General features: G+C 41.4%; 1 long non-coding RNA gene across 1 annotated transcript; it reads left to right on the top strand.

The window, feature by feature from the left end:
- Nucleotides 1–241: 241 nt before the first annotated feature.
- On the top strand, nt 242–11,921 carry LOC124226006 (uncharacterized). The gene is made up of 4 exons (XR_006885184.1): nt 242–373; nt 1,858–2,029; nt 8,942–9,068; nt 9,837–11,921. It is a non-coding gene; the product is annotated as an uncharacterized LOC124226006 (long non-coding RNA).
- The last annotated feature ends 852 nt before the right edge of the window (nt 11,922–12,773 follow it).

Below are 12,773 nucleotides of genomic sequence, written 5' to 3'. Positions count from 1 at the left end.
ACCCATTGCTCCTAGAGGAAATATAGATTAGGCTCCTGTGAGCCTCTGGTCACATTTTCATTAATGGATCATTATGTAACCTTGTTTTATGTGTGTTTCTGTTGAAAGACACTTTATGCAATATATAATGTTGATTCATTAACATTGAACTCATGGCCAACAGCGCTATAACTCATACCTGAACGAAGCTTAGGGAACATGCATATTTTCTCCGCAAGGCACGTCACAGCCTGCTTATGCTTGGGAACACTAGACAGTGCCTCAGCACTAGGCTTGGGGGCCTTATTATAAACAGTGAAATCACCCAAAGAAAGCACAGCAATGCGAAGAATGTGGCAGTAACTAGAGAGCAAAAAGGACGCTTTATTTAAAGGTAAGAGCTGAAGCAGGAAGGCAGAGCATCCTTGTTCAGCTGGGAACGTGAGCTCTGGTAACTCAGATTCTCCCCTGCTCTGAACAGGTCTGTGAATCACTGTAATGTGCTGCGAGTATTGATTTTGGGGTTACAAATAAATCTCAGCAAGCAGGCAGATTTGCCTGTATTTGTTCCTGTCTATTACGTGATGGAGGCCTGTTGCAGATGGTAGAAAAAAGGGTGAGAGGAGGGAATTGAGCAGTTTTTGGAGACCCAGGAGAATTTTGAAAGTGATTTGTGAGAGGTACGGTCCCAGCACAGTAGCCAGCGAGCCGGAGGTGGAGAAATCTAGTTCCTTGCACCTCCAGCAATCTGTCTGCAGCTTTTCTTGTGTGAAAAATGCCTTGCCATAATATGCGAACTTTGTCACCATGTATGTGTAATTATATTTTAATAAAAAATAGATTTATAGCCAGACAATGAGTCATGAGGTTAAACAGCCCAGAAGCTGCTGTGAACTCTCAGCCGTCAAACCGTGGTCCTCCTGCCTCCACGACAGCTCTGACTTCCTGCCGGGGGTGCCTGACTGAACACCACTCACCCATGAAGGGGTGCAAGGGCTCCTGGGAGCCACGTTCTTTGCTTGGCATTTTAATTTTAAAGACCGATGATCCATCAACACTCCAATTCGATGAACCAAAAGTCAAATCCACACTTAACAGGAAAAGATAAAATCATCAATTTAAAGGAATAAAACAAATCTAAAAACTGATGAGAAAGTAATTTTGTGAAATCCTTTCAAAGCATGTTCTTCTCGCTGCTCCCATACACATTTGCTGCTCCAGTTTGACTCTTAAAAATTATTTTTTTCTTTGACTAGAACTAAAGTATAATTTTACTTCTAGATTCTTTCAGGGTCATGCTCCAAACAGAAGCAAAATAAAAATCTTTCAGTCGCTTGTTGGACAACCATTGTGAAAGAAAATGCATGGTTAGCTGCAGAGTTGTACCTTAAAGCTATAAATTTATTTTATTAAACAGAAGGGGAATGGGTGAAATTTAAAGACAATGTAACTGTGACCTTGTTTTCTTGGAATAACATTCTTGTCTGATTTATTCCTTTAGTTTTACACAGAGAAACCACTCAAGATACACAGCAATGGCAACTCCTTTTTGGCAAGAATTTCTCTCTTATAAAAGTCTGATGTATTCAGTGATGAACTTGGATTAAAACAAGTTTTTCAAAAAATCCACAGACTTAGAAACATTAAGCACTCATTACATTTGGATTAAATAAAAGAAAGGGTAAAGCATTGACATTTTCCCCTAAGAGATAGCAGTTCTCCACATTTTTATATAATCTCTTAAAAGGTAACGTTTAATTTATGTATATGTATATAACTTCTGCTAATACGACCAGTCTCCACTAATACATATATGTGACTAGATGACCATATGGGAAGTCTGTTCATATTTTTAGTAACTTTCATTTTTTTCACCAGAAAATAAAATGTCCAGTATCAAATAAATAAGGGTCATGTGATTCCCAAGTAAACTGACCAGAATGCTCATCAAATTCGAAGAAGCGGAGTCAGATCGTTTCCAAAGGACGAAAGCTGCTCCCCTTCGAAGTCAGTGACCTGTGGAATGTGGCGATCTTGTCTTGTACTTAATGTGAGTCAAACAGCCTGGTGCTGTCAAACTCATCTTTCAGCCCCTCCGCCTTCCGCCAAGTGTTAGTGTTTTCATTCTTAGAAGAAAAATTTGTGAATTTCTTAATTAAAATGAAATTGAATCTATTAAAATGACATTGATCCTGATTGATTCTTTCACTCAAAATAGTAACAGACTAAAGGAAAATACTGTGAGGTATGAATTAATGGTGTAGTTTATCGACTATAGCTGTCGTGACTCACGTATTGGCCTTTGAGTTATTTACTAATGAAAGGTTGTTGGATGGGGCCTTGAAAGTGTTGAGAAAATCAACAGAATGTTCTTGGAATGACTGCCGGCAAACTTTCTTTTATTTTTGTCTCTTCTCATTAGTAGAGAGGGCAGGTCACTTTCAGAAGGATTAAGAGGTCAAAGAACTTGGTGCAGGGAAGTCTACACCAGCCTTCAGAAGGCTGTTATCAGAGGATCAGCCAGAAAAGTCTTAGAGTTAATCCTTTGGCTGGATCCAAGGAAAACCCTTTACCTATTTTTTCCTTTTTTTCTCCCTTTACAGAGGCCATTCCCCACAAAGCACCTCTCGCTTTGCCTTCATGTCTCAGCCCAGATTTACAGGATCCACGTTCTGCTCTCTCCAGCTCCTCCCTTCTTCTCAGTACCCTCTTGGTCTCCAAGCCTAGCCCTTCCCAGCTCTGTCTTCTTTCTGCCTTTGACCTCTTACTATCTTTTCTTGGCTTTATCTGGTATTCCCCCTAAAACCCTCCTAGCCTCTAGAATAACCCAAACCTTAGCTGACACAGAACTTCTTCTAGAAAAATGGGGGACAAATGAGACTGTACTTACAGAATGCTGGTGTTAAAGAGACCTTGGGAAATCTGGTCCACATGCCTTCTTTCCCCACCATTTCATAGGTGACAAAATTTGTGGAATTGCCCATAGTCTCACAGCAGGGAGTGACTGAGGCAGGACTAGGACTCAGGACTGGTGAGCCTACCTTGCCTCTCAGTAATGGCAGCAAATTGGTTGCAAAGTCCTTTAGACAATCCAAGCTGCTCTACACATCTAAGGTGGTTAACCCAGCAGGCACGCATGTTGGCAACATGAAAATTAAGAGGGGTGGGCATTTGCTTTACACTCAGAACCCCGTGAACTGTACTCACGGCCAGAGGCTTCAGTCACTATGCCACAAGGAGGAAGTGAACTTTTCGCCACCTCATGGCAGTTGTCACAAGGACACCCTCCTTCTTTGCCTCATCACTGCATTCTGTGAACCATTGCTCACTTGCAGACTGAGTAACCCAGAAACTGGGGGAAACCACACTGTGTGTGTTTGACAGGAGTTTACCTAATGCCATAGAAAAAGAAACCAAATAAAGGCTTCCGCTTTGTTGGGGCTCTTCCCACTTGCTTCCCAGCTAGAGAGCGGAAGAGCAAGGAGAACCAGATGCTCCATATACGGCCTGTGCTCCTTGCTGTTCAGTCACAGAGGGCTGGAGCCCACCTGATATTTGTATTAGGGTTAGGAAGTTGGCCCTTGATAGGAGTGTTGAACGCACTTTGCTATTCACTTTTTGTGGCTGGAGAAGCCTCCTAATAGCAAACTTTAGAAGAAAGCACCACCTTGTGGTCTGATGCATATATTAAAATAGCAAAATTTGAGAGCTAAAACTGGAAATGCTCCCTCAGCTGGTGGCAGAGAAACCGTGATCTGAAGACCGATTCCAGAGTGGCTGATTGGAAGCAAGAACACCCGAGGTGTCTTTCTGCCACTTCCTGGGGTTCTTGGGTCAATGACAGCATCACCTTTCGTGGAGTGAGTCTCATGTTTCTGGCACTAATATACTATGCTGTTCATAGACTGTAACCAATTTAATCCTTTCAAAACCACAGGGAAATGGGTCTTGTTGTGTCAGCTTTGTAAGTAAGGAAACCGAGGCTGAAGTCACCCAGTGGTTTGACCATACATAAGGGGAAAGCTTGGATTGGAAGGCAAGCCCTTCTGACACACGGTCTCTGCTCTTAACCACTGCTCTGCTGATCCCCAAGGCCAAGACCAGGGTCCACCTCAGGTTCTCCTAGAGGACTGTGGCCTTGGGCTCTAAAGCAAACCAGAAGCAGCTGGAATCCCACCCGAAATTCACTTGAGGTGCTGGAAGTAACCCATTCTCCAAGGTCGCCCTGGTCAGGAAGGTCGTACTCAGAGGTAGGGACTTCACTAGTACCCATCCAACTTCTGACAGAGCCAGAGATGAGGGAGTCATTTTAGCTTTTGAGGATGGGCCAGAGAACAACGGAGCAAGTGACCAGACCCTAAATAGTTTCATGAAGAAACAAACCAGGAAGAGATATTTGGCAAATAGTCACTTGCACAATTGTAGTGTTTACCTGAACCATGATATTTTACCTATTTTAAAAAGCAATTATTTTATCATATTGGTTGTTTTAAAGGGAGTTTTGGAGTATCCGTTTGGCTAGCATCTAAGGTAAGTGGGTAGTAGTAATGTAAGATAACATTAAAAAGGAGACCTTGCCATAGTCTTGTTCCAGTGACATCGTAAGTGTCCTCGGGCAAGTCACTTCTTTGTCTCTGGGTCTCAATTATCTCATTTGTAGAATAGGGGGTTGGACTTCACTAAAAGGTGGATGGTTCTAAAATAGCGTACAGTGCAACTGTCGGAAACTATGAGTCGGGATTTCAGCTTTCTCTGTTTCCTTAGAATGTCTGTCCTGCCCATGTTTCCTTCCTATTCTCAACGGAATCTGCTGCTAATTTTAGTGACACAATGATTCGCACACAGTGATGTTCAGGAATGTTTTGTAATGACAATAATTTGGGGGAAATATACGCTTCTCTGTTTTTCCAAAGGAGATAAATGTACCTAGTTCATGACTTCCTAGCCTCTTTCATACACCAAAGAGAAATACAAAAAGTGTTTTAAAGTACCATAAAAAGAAGAAGTACTGCTATGGATTTTCTTCCCGTAGATGGCTAATATGTGACACCAACTCACATGTTTTGTTTCAAAGCCTCTCCCATTCTATTTCCTTCTTGCGTTCTCCCTCTCAATGTCTTAGTCTGCTTCTCTGTCTGTTGAGCCATTCTTCTGACACATAATCTAGAATAGAGTAGACAGTAGAACAGAGCTGTCCAATAGAACTTTCTGCAGGGCTGAAACTGTTATTTGTGCTCTGCCATGTGGTAGTCAGTAGCCGTAAGAGATAACTGAGCATTTGAAAGGTGGCAATTAAGACTGGTGGATGAAATGTTTAATTTTACTTAATTTAAGCTTTAATTCACCACATGTGGCTAGTGGTTACCACATTGGACAAGACAGCTTTATAACATTGTTATAATACAGACTTTTGTTGCAGATGTTGTGCTTTCTCTAGAAAACCAAGCATGTATCATAACAGAGTTATCCTTAATACTGGCTTTCCAAGCAGACTTTTAAAAGATTGTTTCCCTATGTTGTTTTTCTTGAAAACAGGATTTCATAAAAATAATGGCGTGACAGACTTTGTGAAATGTATTCTATCCTTGAGATAACTGAATTTTTTCTTAATTTCACACTAAATGAGAGCTAAAGAATCCTTGTTTGATTCCATGGGAATAGAACTCATTCCTTGGTTGCAATCCTTGTTTGATTCCATGGGAATAGAACTCATTCCTTGGTTGCAAGTAGAGAGAAAAGAAGTTTCTCACTCTGTAGGTTTTTTCCAATTAATAATAGAACGAATTTGAATGTAATCTTAAAATATCTTCCAGTTAATGAGAATTTCTTGATATTGAACATTTAATAATAAAAATAGAGTCTGTCCTTAAAAGTAGGGCTTCATGTGTAAGTATATTTTCCCTAAAATATTCGAAATGGAGATAAAATTAGAAAAGAACAACTGGTAAACTTCTAAAGGCTTTATTATACAAATTCTGTCTTGAATGAATTCAAGTTATTTTCCAAGTATGTTCCTAATTCATTAACCCAGTATTTCTTAAGTGGAACAAAGATTGAGTAACATTATCTCCATTTATCTCAAAATAAAACCTTTCACCCTCAAAGAATAGAAAGAGGTTTTCAGGTAGCTGATAGTACTGAGAAAGTGATACCAGGCTAGAAAAGAATAGTAAAAAATCTCACAAGCAATACTGATAAATGCACAGGTGCTTGAGTGAGAAAGCTTATTGATGTTTCAGAATTTGTGAGTAACACCCAGTAAACAAGAGAGTCTGACTTGCGTCTGGAATGAAGGAGTGGCATTGCTCCTTGTGTCTTTCCTCACCTGCTGCATGACTGAGGTTCCCAAGCTGGGACCACATGATGGCCTGCCCTTGCTTTATGATGATGATGTACAGACATCTTTATTCTAGCTGACCAGAGCCCTGTTTGAAGAATTCTTCACACACTTTTACCCTTGGTGCAGAAAATCATCTCTACTCCAGAAAGTGACTTAAAAGCCCAAAACTGGATTTTTGGAGAATAAGCATTTCTCATGTGCTCAAAGGCAAATAAATGGAAATCAACCTCGAGTCCTTAAAATGAGCTAAACTGCTGCAGAAAAACAAGTGAAGTCCATGCTTCTATCTCTTCGTAATTTGATTTTCAGAGGAGTTTGTACTTGAGAGGATGTAGAAGTTCCATTTGGGGATCAAGGTACGTTTCCACCATGATAAAACCAGTCCATAGTCCATTGAGGTCATGTCTCAAGTCTTATGACATATGGCCCAAGTGGAGGAAATGAGGCCCCCTCGCTGCCCACTCCACTCCTACTCAAGCTCCTGCCACAGACGGAACATTCAGCGCCATAGGAGAGGAAGAGCCCTAGACTCTGTGACCCTCGGAGCCATGAGGAAGTTGGTCAAAAGCATTTGTCAGAGAGGTACCAGAGAACATGCACAAAGAGAAGACCTCTTCCAGGGTTAACCAATATAACCCTCAGACTGTCAGGTGTCCTCGCTGGAGGACGCAGACCTGAGAACTGTGGTTGATGCAAACTGTTGTTAAAGCATGAATATTTAGCTCTTGCAGGAAGCAAGATTGAGAATCTCCCACGGAACTCCAACTGCGAGCCTTGATACAAGGAAATCACTGTATACAAGGAAATCATCTATAACCATAGATGTGAAATCAAAGAGGGAAATGAAAGAACAGGATCCAAGCAAGAGCTGCAATAAGGCACTTCCTTCAGTTCCACCTTACTGAAGGTTTCCCAATTCCCCAGCAAAGACGAATTAGAAATTTCATGAGAACACACTGTATATCATTTCTCGATTAATGTGTAGAGTGCCAAGTCCAGTTGTTTGAAAAACTGCATGTATCAATTGGGTGAGTTTAGCCATTCTCAACTGATCTTTTAGTAGTTTGCATAAAATTCCAGCTTTCAGAAACTTCCTCAGTGTAAATTAGACAGATGCACGTCAAGACCCATGTTTCGCTTATTAGTCCAATACCCAGTCCCTAGCACTTGACAGGCCTCGTCGTGTGTTGGCTGAAGAACCACAATCGACCACTACTGTTACAATTCAAGATCTAGAGTAGGCAGCTGAGGTAAGCAGCATCTCTTTCAGAATGTCCCCTGAACACTGCTCGTTCTTCCCTTGTTGTTATACACATTATAATCTCTACAGTAATTGTTCATTTCCCTAAACTCACAAAAAATATATACCTATAAGTATGGTAAGATTGCTAGGTATTCCTGAATGTTCATGTTTCCCTTCTTCCTCAATAACAAAGCCCTGAACGCTAGTGGTGTCATGGCCACCTAGAAGAAAAACTACATTCCCTCTTGCAGCTAGATGTGGCCAGGTAACTCAGCTTTGGTCAGTGGGTATAAACAGAAGGCACGTGTACAGCCCCCAGGGGTGTTTTAAAGGGTAGCGGCCAGCTCTTCCCCTGCCTCTTTCCTCCTTCCTGCTGGCTAGAATCCAAACGTGATGGCTTAAGCTGGAGGAGTCACCTTGGACCTCCCTTGTGAAGTGGCTTACTAAAGAAGCCTAGCTTGAGAGAGAGTATTTGTGGAGCGTAGAGATTATGAAGTAAAAGAAAATGAAGATATCAGGCATAAAACTGTGTTCAGACAAGATCTTTGTGGCAGCTTACAAGCAGAATGGATTGAATTCACATACCCGAGCCCACTAAATTTTGTACTGACAAAGAGGTCACAACCCGGCCTACAAAAGCTTTTGACCATTCAGTCCCTAAGTGATTCCACGTCCCCAGGCCAGTACCAACAGGAAGGCTGTGAAAACTGTTAAGTCTTCAAAAAGGGCATACGCTTTTGAGTGTTATGGACAAGAAAATATTTCCCAAGGAGGAGAACCAGCGTCCACACATGACAGTGGACAAGGGAATCCTTCCTTGGAAGCAAATGGGGGTCTACCAGAAGGCCGGACATTTTTTTTTCTCTTTCTCCCTGTGGAAGCTGAAATTTTTAGGGATAAGTAACCATTGTGTGACTTTTATCCTTTTTTTTTTTATGAATGGGAGAAATGTTTGTTTGATGTTTATCCTGCTCCTATTGTACTATTCAATCTGTTATATCAGATAACTTAGATTTTTTACAGGCCCCCAGAACATGAGTAGCCACATCCATTCTGATGAAGCGCACTAAGCGTGATCTAAAAATCCTGGGCTTAGACTCAGATGCATGAATCTGATGGAACTTTGGGATTCTTTCTCCGGGCGGGGGCTGGTGGGGGCATTGAGTGTGTTTTAAACATGGAAACACAAGGGTACACAGAGATGCTTGGGTGGCTGAAGGGGAGACCTAATTGTCTTCCAACGTCGATTCTCCCTGTCCTCTTGAGTGAAAGAACTGGGGGCTGTAAATAGCAGTGGTGTGGACAGTATCTCGGAAGTGTCACTAAAGGAGATAATGTGGCCTTATCCTGCCTCCTTTTTCCTGCTGCCTGGAATACAGATGTGATGGCTCGTGGCCGATCCTGTTGTGTGCTGGGAATACTGGAACATCAAGCTAGAAAGCACTGGATGCCCTGATCATGGTGGAGTCATCACTCCAGTCGTGGATAGCTACATTCACGTGAGAGGTTATACAAATTTTCATCAAGTTTAAACCACGTTTATTTTGACTTTCGATCACTGTCGGTTGAACCTGATCCCAACTGCTCTAGAAAAACATTTTCACTATGGAAAATTGAGGATATATATTTGTAAGCAAATGCCTTTAGAAATCATGATGGGAAAGATGGCTCAGGAGAGGAGGAAAGGGAGGTGTTGGCACAACTGTGTTTCTGTAGGCCCAGCAGTTATGCTGTAAAAACTGTTTGCAAAACAGCATGACTCTACATTTTTCCCTGAGGCGATTGCCCACTGCTCTGGGGTGAGTGGAACATCATCGATGTAATTGCTTAGATATTCCTTTCTTCAGAAATTAAATGTAGTGCACAATCGAAACCAGTTTTTTCCTCCTCTTACTCATTTTAATAGGAGATAATCACATGAGTAACATGTTTTTGAAGACTATCATTGTTTCCAGTCCCTTATATTCTCTAGCAAATGCTTTATCTTGAGCAACTTTTGCAAATTGCATCAATACACATGCCTGCTACAAATTTAAACTCAATAAACCAAAGAAAGCAAGGGTGTGGCGCTGGGAATTTCTCCTGAAACAGTCAAGTGTGCCCTGTGTGGGCTGTCCTCGTCTTTACTGCTTTTCCATAAAAGGCTTGAGAGAAGGAAGTTAAACCGCAACCCCATTAGGTAATAGGCTGTAAATTAATATAATTTATCTGGAATGAGGAAAGGAAGGTTCAGCTTTGATTTTCCTCAACAGCATATTCCTCCTTGCTTCACAGGTGTCCCTCACATGTCAGCTGAGACCCAGGAAGCAGCCTGGGATCCCTCAGCCATCCTCACCCAGGGCTTTCTGGAGGTGCGCAGTCTTCAGAGATATTGAAGGTGTTGCACAGTAGATGATGCAATTTCACAGCCAGCCCTTGCCAAGCTGATTTCCAATCCAGGGAGCAGGAATAGTCATGCAGAAGAGTGGTGAGGAGCTTTGACTTGACCCAGACCCGATTGGGATACTGGTTCTGCCACCAACTAACTGTGTGGACTAGGAAATGGAGTAGTAAGTGGTGAAGAGTGTGGACTCTGCAGCCAAACTGCCTTGGTTTCAATTCGGCCTCTGCTACTTCTTTACTGTGTAGCTTTGGGCATGTCATTTTGCCTCTCTGTGCCTCATTCGTTTTGTCTGTAAAATGGGAACTTCTGTGTGCCTACCTCGTAGTGTTGTTGTGAGAGACACACGCAAATGCGTTGTAAAGTATCTCATGGCATATCGTAAGTACTAAACTATAATTTACTTTTTTAAGTGGCATTAGTGAGATACTAGTTAAACACTATAATGAGGCAGGTCCAGATTGCAATCTCAACTTTGCTACTCACCAGTTAGTTGAACTCGGATCTCTGCTCACCGTGCCAGCCTGTTCTGTCTCTGTCTTCCTTTGACTTTCTATGCTTTGACTGCACTGATCTTTTTTCAATTTCTCCAGCTCTCTTCATAGTCCATATATAATATTTCTTCCGGTGGGAATGTTCTTTATTACCATTACAGTTGTCCCCGCTTATCCACACGGGATCCGTTCCAAGACCCCCAGTGGATGCCTGAAACCACAGACAGTACTGAACCCCAGACGTACTATCTGTTTTCCTGCACATACATACCTATGATAAAGTTTAATTTATAAATTAGGCACAGTAAGAGATTAACAACAATAACTTCTCTTTGGCATATCTGAATGGTCAGTATCACTATTCTTGTGCTTAGGGGTCATTATTAAGTAAAATGAGTTACTTGTGCGTAAGCACGGCGATACCACCACAGTTGGTCTGATAACCAAGGTGCTGCTGCTTAGTAACTAAGGGGTGGGTAGCACATACACAGTGAATCCGCTGGGCAAAGGGATGATTCACGGCCAGGATGGGATAGAGGGGGACAGCGAGATTTCATCACACTACTCAGAATGGCACACAATTGAAAACTTATGAATTGTTTATTTCTGGAGTTTTCCACTTAATATTTTTGGACTGTGGTTGACCACAGGTGCCTGAAACCGTGGAAAGTGAGATTACGGCTAAGGGGGTGCTACTGGATTATCAAAAGTCTCCTCCATGGGAAGTCTATTTCTGTCCTTCCAGACCAGGTTCAGCTCCTGGGAAACCTCTCGGAGCCCTCTCCTCCAGAGGACCTGTCCTAACTGGGGTGAAAGGTTCACCTGTGCAATTCCTCCTAACTTTGCCGAGAGACTGTGAGCTCTGAGAAGGGGAGCAGAGCCGGTGTCTGCCAGTCCAATATCTATCCTAGTGTTTGGCTCAGAGTCAGCACTCCAGCAACATCTGCTGAATGAATCCACAAGTAAATAAAATGAGTGTGAGAAGAATTCCCTTTTCTGCTCATTTTATAAACCCTGAGCTCCCCGAAGGCATGCCGTATTTCATTTATCTTTGTATCCCAAGAGCCTAACACAGTGCTGACAGTTCGTAGGAACTCAAAATATTTGTCACGAGATTGAGTAAATTGTATGATAATGATTTCAATCTAGGTCACTAAAATGCAGCGGTCTGATTTGAAAATACATCCCACGATCTCTTTAGAGAGGCTTTCTTTGACTATAATCTTATCTATATGAATATTTTCTTCGTTTCTCTCTCGATTAAGAAAGCATTTATTTACTTGTGATGGAAAATTCCTCTCTTCTTGTGTTAGGGGTATCTCACTACAAAGAATAAGACTAAGGCTGTCAGGACAGTGACTCTGAAAGCTTTTGGGTTCAGAATCCCTTTATATGCTTAAAAATTGTTGAGGATCTTAAGAAGCTTTTGTTTATGTGGGTTATATCTAACATATTAGAAAATAAAACTGAAGAATATTTAAAATATTTTTCTTTGTTTAAAATGACAATGAGAAACTCAATATGTATTAGCATAATTAATTTCTGTGAAATTAAAACAAAAAAATTTAAAAAATTGTTATTTGTTTAAAATAACAATGATAAATTCAGCACATATTAGCAAAAAAATGAATTTTAATAAAATTAATTATATTTTCTTTCTTTTTTTGAGGAAGATTAGCCTTGAGCTAACATCTGCTGCCAATCCTCCTCTTTTGCTGAGGAAGACTGGCCCTGAGCTAACATCCGTGCCCATCTTCCTCTACTTTATATGTGGGACACCTGCCACATCATGGCTTGCCAAGCTATGCCATGACTGCACCCGGGATCTGAACCGGCAATCCCCAGGCCGCCGAAGCAGAACGTGAGAACTTAACTGCTGTGCCACCGGGCCGGCCCCTAACTATATTTTCCTAATGGATCTTTTGCCCAAGCGTGATTTTGCCATATAATGCATCTATCATTTGGAAAATGTTGATTCATTGAGTGAATAGTTGACCTCCCACTTATTGGCTATACAATATATTAAAAGTCACATTTGTTAATATCATTGACCTCGTTGGAAAGGTCGTTAAGCATTGGGAGGCTGTCAGGTTTACATTAGCACACACAAGTTTTCCAAAATTCTTTTTTGCTTGAAGGCTCAAATTTTATCTTTGGCAGCAAATAGTGGCGGTTGTTTTCCTCTCAGTGACAAGCTCTCTTTATTTAATCTCAAGAAAAAGTCTAAGTAGCCAGGTCTGAATAACAATAGTTTGCTGTCAATTGTCTTTCAAGAAAAAATGGTGTTCTGTGAAAAAATAGGCGATTTCAGCTTGCTACTCAAAAACTGTACATGTG

Source organism: Equus quagga, chromosome 15 (assembly GCF_021613505.1).
Source record: "Equus quagga isolate Etosha38 chromosome 15, UCLA_HA_Equagga_1.0, whole genome shotgun sequence".
NCBI classification, from domain to species: Eukaryota; Metazoa; Chordata; class Mammalia; order Perissodactyla; family Equidae; genus Equus; species Equus quagga.
The sequence above is the reverse complement of the archived record's forward strand: the minus strand, read 5'-3'. Positions and strand labels throughout refer to the sequence as shown.